This window comes from Vespa crabro, chromosome 1 (genome assembly GCF_910589235.1).
Source record: "Vespa crabro chromosome 1, iyVesCrab1.2, whole genome shotgun sequence".
In the NCBI taxonomy this organism is placed as follows: domain Eukaryota; kingdom Metazoa; phylum Arthropoda; class Insecta; order Hymenoptera; family Vespidae; genus Vespa; species Vespa crabro.
The window spans coordinates 2592501-2600000 of record NC_060955.1 but is presented as its reverse complement, the minus strand read 5'-3'; the positions used below and the strand labels follow the sequence as shown (position 1 = coordinate 2600000).

General features: G+C 32.0%; 1 protein-coding gene across 15 annotated transcripts in view; it reads left to right on the top strand.

Annotated features, from left to right (window-relative positions):
* The window catches only part of LOC124424171, a 50006-nt gene that overhangs the window by 8648 nt on the left and 33858 nt on the right, over positions 1–7500 (top strand). For 8 of the 15 annotated variants that reach the window (XM_046962974.1, XM_046962957.1, XM_046962905.1 and 5 more), the window contains one exon: positions 7417–7500. This exon is cut by the window's right edge and continues 1157 nt beyond it. The exons of the other annotated variants lie outside the window; for them this stretch is intronic. The gene's annotated coding sequence lies outside the window, so the exon portion shown is untranslated. The remainder of the gene's footprint in view (positions 1–7416) is intronic. 15 annotated transcript variants of the gene reach the window in all.

Genomic DNA, 7500 nt, shown 5'->3' with positions numbered 1-7500 from the left:
GGCTACGGAAAGAAAGAGTAGGATATATATATATATATATATATATTTTGTATCATTAAAGGAGAAGGAAATACGACCTAAATTAAGCTGAGGTTTGTGCACGAGTGATGTCCTTTTTGCAGTTCGACCCTTCGTCGTCTTGAAGACGGAAACTGCACGCGTTAAAGGGACAAGATAGTACTTGGCTAAACACACGCTACGTATTCTTTGGCTTTTTAGCTTTGTTATATCTTCTAATGTATATATACTTACACACCTCCAACGTAGACACATACACAAATGTATATATATATATATATATGTGTATGTATGTATGTAATATAAACGTGGTTGTGTGGATAAAGCTTTCGATTGTTTTCCGATATCGTCGCTAACCGACCTCAAACTCATCCTTCTCCCCTCTCCCCTTGATCGTACAAAGCGAAAAATAACGAGTAGCCAATTAACGTTTTTCTAGTATATGCCAGTTCGTATAAAAAGTATTCGTTACGCTCTTTCAAATTGAACAAGTTTTTATTAGAACGAACAAAGTGTTTTGAAATTATTGGAGAATTTATAACAACAACAACAACAACAACAACAACAACAACAACAACAGCAACAATAACAATCAAAAAAAGAGAAAAAACAATCAGAACCAAGTGGGGTATAAAAAAGATAAAAAAAAGGCGAGAAAAATAAAGTTAGATATTATCGTATAGTGTCTGAATCGTTACGTTTGTTTTGAATAAATAATTGTTCGATCGTATTAAATTAGATGATATGTAAGAACGTGATAATTATTAGATTGATTAATCCGTTTAATTCTCTTTTCAAATTATATGCAAACGTATTTACTTCATTTCGATCGTCGAAAAACCAGGTAGAAACGTTCATTGTAGTCGTAAAATGTTTGCCTATATTATTCTGAGCATGTTATATATTGCAGAGTTGGAAGCAAGCAAGCAAGCAACCAGACTCGCTCGAAGTCGTCCACGCAGTCTGTGTTGATCCCATCGAGCGTGCTATCCACTTAAATTTACATCTCAAGTCGGGAGACTCCTTGTCCCAAGTACCAGGCTCCAACCTGATGAAATGAATGGCTAGCTGGCTGTTCTAAAGCTACTGTTGTAACACTATACATAACACCTTCGTACTTCTGAATTCAGTCTGTATGTCTGCGTTTAACATGATATTGCCACGTGTTCATGAAGGTATGCGAATTACGATACGAAGGATGGACGATATTGAAATTACAGTTATTCAACTATAATACGTGACAGTTCGCTTATTATATATTACTAGATATTACAAGCAATATGATAGGACAACTTTGAAGTGATCTTTCGAACTTATTAGAACGATATTAATCTTTCGTGGATCGTTAAGAGAATTTTTATTGTTTATATAATTAAATTTCTTTTTTTTTTTGTTTTGTTTTGTTTTTCTTTTTTTTTTTTTTTTGTGGAAAAGATTCGAAAAAATCTGTGGATGCGTGAGATAAATAAAAATTAACTTTCTGATATATTGACTTGAGAAACTTTATTAGGGACCAGGCTTTTCTTTTTTTGCTTGTTTTTGTTCTGTTTTATGGAAATTAAATTATAATGCAAACATATTAAGAAAGATGTATAAAAATGTATTCCAAAATAGCTTATAACATGATAAAAGTAATAGGATTAAAAATAAAATGTTATTTTATATGAAATGTTACATATCATGTTTCTTTTTTTTTATTTTTTTTCACGCACTCACAGAAATATGGAATTTCTTTCTTTCTTTTGTTTCGTTTTCATTTTATTTCATTTTATTTTATTTTATTTTATTTTATTTTATTTTATTTTATTTTATTTTATTTTATTTTATTTTATTTTATTTTATTTTATTTTATTTTAATCGTATCAACGATATAAAAGGGGAAAATAGTTGAAGGATTACTTTTCTTATAGGACTTCGCAAAAATGCAGGAACATTCTTTTTAGATCGATACAAACGATAGTCATTAGAGAAAAATGTAAATGTTATCAGCTTTCGCTATGCAAATAAAAACGTGAATAAATCTAAACTGATAAAATTACATTTAAATATAACGTAGAGAGTAACGACAAAAGCTATTTGCCGAGGTGAAGGTCATTTTCTCTCTCTCAAGACGTTTATCTTTTTCTTTTTTTTTTTCTTCTTTATTTTTCTTTCTTTTTTTTTTATTTTTTTTTCTTTCTTTCTTTCTTTTTTTTTTTTTCATTTAAAATAAAAACGAGAGAAGGGATCGAGATCAATTAAAAGTTTCGCCTGGTGGATTTACAAAAAGAGGAGAAAGAATAGCGCGTTATCGATATCGATTGTCGTAGTTCAATATTAATAGAATTCTATCCTAGAGAATTTGGGGATCCTAGAGACATATAGATAACAAACAATGACGGACATACATAGAACGAGTAGGACAATAGGAAATTAGAAGAAAAAGGAGAGTTTTGAACGTATCTTCTCTCTCTCTCTCTCTCTCTCTCTCTCTCTGTCTCTCTCATTGTGTGTGTCTTTCTTTTCTCTTTCTTCTCTCCTTTGTCATTTCACCAAAACGAATTTCCAGAGTTCAGTCTAGCGGAATGAGGCGGACGCGTTTCCCGATAGGATATCTCAATTTATAGCTATTCCGCGAGGACAAAAGCATCCTATTCGAATTATCTCCTTTATCAGAATTCTTCTTAAACCTGCCATGGAATCCGTTTTATCAATATATATCTATTCCATTCGTTGATATTTTCTTTAGATCATTGATATTATACATAGAGATTTGTGAGAATGGATCTTATGTATGAAAATTGTTTTATTACTTTAACGTGATTAATTTCTTTATAATCATTTCTCTCTCTCTCTCTCTATCTCTATCTCTATCTCTATCTCTATCTCTATCTCTATTTATCTATCTATCTATCTCCCTCTTATATAGACGTTTATTCCTGCAATACCTAAATAAGTTCTCGCAAACGTTTGAAGGGCTTTACCATGGAAATCGCACGTGATGTCTCTGATGTCTCTCACTAAGCATACAATTTCTGCAAGACGATGTGCCTGCACATCGCTGTTATCCGTCGAGTTTCAGACACGTCAGATCTGTCAAGGTACTTTATTACTTTCTAGGTATTTCATCGAGTACGAATAGATACATAATATATACGTACGTATATACGTACATAAACACATACATGTTACGTATATACATACGTAAAATGAATACGTATACTATTTACACATACATTAATAATTTCGATTAAATCTTTCCTACTAAACATATTTCAGATAAATTAGAATTGTGTTAGTAAGAGAACTTCTATAGACGATGATCATTAGCTTGAAAGATACATTTTGCTAAACGGAAACTATCATATTCATCAAGAGTGAATAATTCTATCTACCTAGGATGCAATTCACGATGGCTCATTCCTGTTATGCAACGTAACGAGATACAATCGATAGATATGGATATGAAATGGGTCCATGTATCTATTTGCGACGGTAGCAAGGATTTGAATGGATCGATATCTTCTTCGCCTCTCCCTCTCTCTCTCATATGTACACACATTTTGCTTCTCTTTTGCACTTTCTCTGTCTCTATCATTCTCTCTTCCTCCCTCTCTTTCTCTCTCTTTCTCTCTCTCTCTCTCTCTCTCTCTCTCTCTCTCTCTCTCTCTCTCTTTCATTTTCGTTTTGCCCTAACACACAAGAGCGATTCGTCCTCCTCCTCTCTTTTCAGTGTATCTCCCTTTCACAGTAATGGCCAGATTATCGGAGCCGAGGCGCCATCCAGTCTAGCCAAATAAAAGTTGGTAGTCGTCTCGTCGACATGAATTACGTGGCCCTCCGCGTTTCTTCTTTAGGAGAGAAGAGGATAGGACTAAAAGTGAGAGAGAGAGAGAGAGAGAGAGAGAGAGAGAGAGAGAGAGAGAGAGAGACTGTTGAAAACGGCTGACAATGAGATCATTCTCTTTCTCTGTTACTCTTCCCGAAGGTCTATGACATGAAACTTGGACGTTCACAATTGAGGCATTTTACTTTCCAAACTTTACGACTCCTTACGGGACATCTAACGCTGGAGTATCATTAATGTTAAATCGTGGAGGAGAAAGCTAAGGGATTCGAAAAACGACAATAAGAAGATACTGTTCTTCTGTAAGTCCCTTAAATGATGAGCTTACTTTCTTAGTTTTCTTTTTTTTCCCCCCCTTTTCTTTTATTTCTTTTTCTTTCCTCTCTCTTTTTTTTTTCTTTTTTTTTTTTTTTCTTTTTTTACGTCCTTCGTACGAAACCTCTATAAAAACGAATTTTTCTTTCGTGCTCAATCGAAACAAAATAACGTGTAAGTTCTAATATACTTTTATTATTGTTAGTATTACTTAGTATGGTATAATTATATCCGTTAAAACGATTATTATAATAAATTATAATAAAAGTAAATATATTTGTACTTAGTCAATAATTTTTATATTATGATATATTAAATAATGGTAAAATTATATCGTACTAATTGTAAATATAACTTATAAATATTATTTAAATAACATGACAAAATTTAAATATTAAGTGCACAATAACAATTTATCGATTAATAAAATAATATGAATGTATGTCTTTAAAGTTATAGAGGGTTAAAACGCTTATACCTTCTTACCCGTAGTTTGCTAGAAGTAATGTTTATTTAGTAGATAAACTGTAGAGAAAGATGAATAGATCAACGATAAAGAAAATTTAGTAAGAAGATTTAATTATCCGTTGATAATTACGCTACTTTTGAATAAACGAGCTTTTATTAACGAGCTCTGTTTACTCTCTCTCCCTCTCTCTTTCTCTCTCTCTCTCTCTCTCTCTCTCTCTCTCTCTCTCTCTCTCTCTCTACTTCTTCCAATTCTCCCATTCCACCTCTGTTTACTCTTTCTCTCTATCTCTCTTTCTCTCTCTCTCTCTCTCTTTTTCCTTGAAAAGATGTAAGGTGACGACGAAAAAGATATATATCTCTTGCTAAACCACGTACTACGACTAGCTTTTGCCCGTCGCGACGCGTGCGAACCGTAAATTTCGTCAACGAATTCGCACGAGCAAGAAGATCGCGAACGAGAACGGCACGAAGTGTCGTGCAAAACGTTTATTTTCTTTCTCGGCTTTGTAAATCTCACTTGAGTAAAGTAGACGGTCTCTTTTTAGTACTATTTTTTTTTCTCTCTCTCTCTCTCTCTCTCTCTCTCCTTCCTCTTTCTTCCTCCCTTCCTTCCTTCTATCCTATTCTTAACCATTTATCTTGACAATTTTTTCTCAACTTTCCCCATACTACTACTACTACTACTACTACTACTACTACTACTAGATATACGCACTCAACGGGATTTATTACTCGTAATAAGTTATGTGCAATGAGATAGTATACTCTTTTTCTAACTCCCTCTCTTTCCTCTCTCCCTCCCTCCCTCCCTCCCTCCCTCCCTCCATCATCTTATAGATTCAATTACGAGCGAGTTATTCGCATATGCAATTTGCTTTTATCGGTCCTTGAGAGAACCTAAAAGAGCTTCAGTTCAATTACAATGATTTATTACTACTGATACAGGAGAAAGAAAGAGAAACAAGGAGTGAGAGAGAGAGAGAGAGAGAGAGAGAGAGAGAGAGAGAGAGAGAGAGAGAGAGAGAGAGAGAGAGAGAGAGAGAGAGAGATACAACATGTTTTATTTATACTTATTACATTTAATGGTTACAGCGATATCCGACTAAACATACTGATACATATTCTTTACTTTCTCATCTTACTATTATGTAGAAGAAACAATTTATTTCTTTTATGAGACTATGGAAAAATGTAAGTGGAATCTTTTTCTAACGTTATAACGATCAACTTGGTATATCGTTTATAAGATTAGGAGAGAGAGGGAAATGTTTTTTTATAGTAATATGAAGTATCAGAGAGAGAGAGAGAGAGAGAGAGAGAGAACTAGAGTATAAATACAATGATTTAATAGATCTATCTATCAGTTTGCTACAAATCCCTTTTGTTACATTTGTGTCCGTGTAAATTTTACCGCAGCTTGGGCTTTACAAACGTGTTTGCGATCTCTTTATGTGTGTATGCATGCGTGTTTATGTGTGTGAAAATTCTCTTATAATCCTAGACATTTGTTACGACCTTACTACTCCGTAGTAAGTATCTATAGTAATATTAGAAAACGAACCCATCTTTCCGCTTAACCATATTATAATTCTATTATACTGAGTTTAGAAAGAACGAATGATATTTTCATAAATAATAAAAAAGTTCATTGTCAAATAAAAATAATCGTCATGAATATTTTTAATGGATCATTGACCGATTATTACGAGTATAGATATAGATATAAAAAGTAATGCTTTTCATAAATCGATTACGTTTATAATTCAATGTAAAATAATGAAAATATTCGAAGTCGCATTTATCATAAAGCGTTATTAAGCGCAATCTTGGATATTAAGCTCTCTATGGGTAATATATTTTTCAAAAATTTTTCTTCTCACAATCGACTTATCAAAAATATTTTTAATAATAAGTTGTAACAATCGATGTTTTCTTTTTTGCTTTTTCTCTCTCTCTCTCTCTCTCTCTCTCTCTCTCTCTCGTCTTTTTGTAAATACAGGGCTTTATTTTATCAGTTTAAATGAGTAGTAGAAAACGAAAGAGGGAAGGAGTCATTTGGAAGTTCTTAGAGTAAAGTAGAGAGTAGGTGTCCCTTCAATCCCTGGAGGATTATTGCTTCTTGTCGTCGAGAGTCCGTAAGTGGCCCGTCTATCAAGTACGTCAGGATATATCTCGATGAAAGATTCGTAGCGATTTTTCTTTCTGAGGCTACCGAGAAAAGTAACGCACAACTTCTAGACACGTTATTCTACGAGATGATATTATCGATCGTTCGACAATCGGATCGGATTTCTTAAGAAATGAGAGATAAATTGCTTTTGTGAAAAAATTTATCTGATCAATTACTTATTTATATCGTTTACGAAAAATAATTGCTTAACTTTATATATATATATATATATATATATATATATATATATATATATATATATATATATATGTAATTTTATATTCGATCAGTTTTATTTATTCACATTATATACGTATTTAATTATTATAGACTATTTAAGTATTATTTAACTAAATCTATACGTATTCGATTTGAAAATTATATAGAAAATTAATATTGTCATATATTTATATAAACGATATTATATTATCCCTCATCGTTCTCTCTTATATTAATAATTATTATATTAATAATTATTATATTAATAATTAATTATATTGGTAAGGAAAAAAGTATATTATATCAGTAATATATATATATATATAGATTTATTGTAATATAATAATAAAATATGGACGTGTCTTTTTGATGTAATAGAAATAATATTTTCTTTCAGAAAATGAATAGACGAATAAACGAAAAGAATGAGATATCGAATAAGCTTGTTGTTCGGCTATCAAGGAGAAAAGAAAGAAACGGA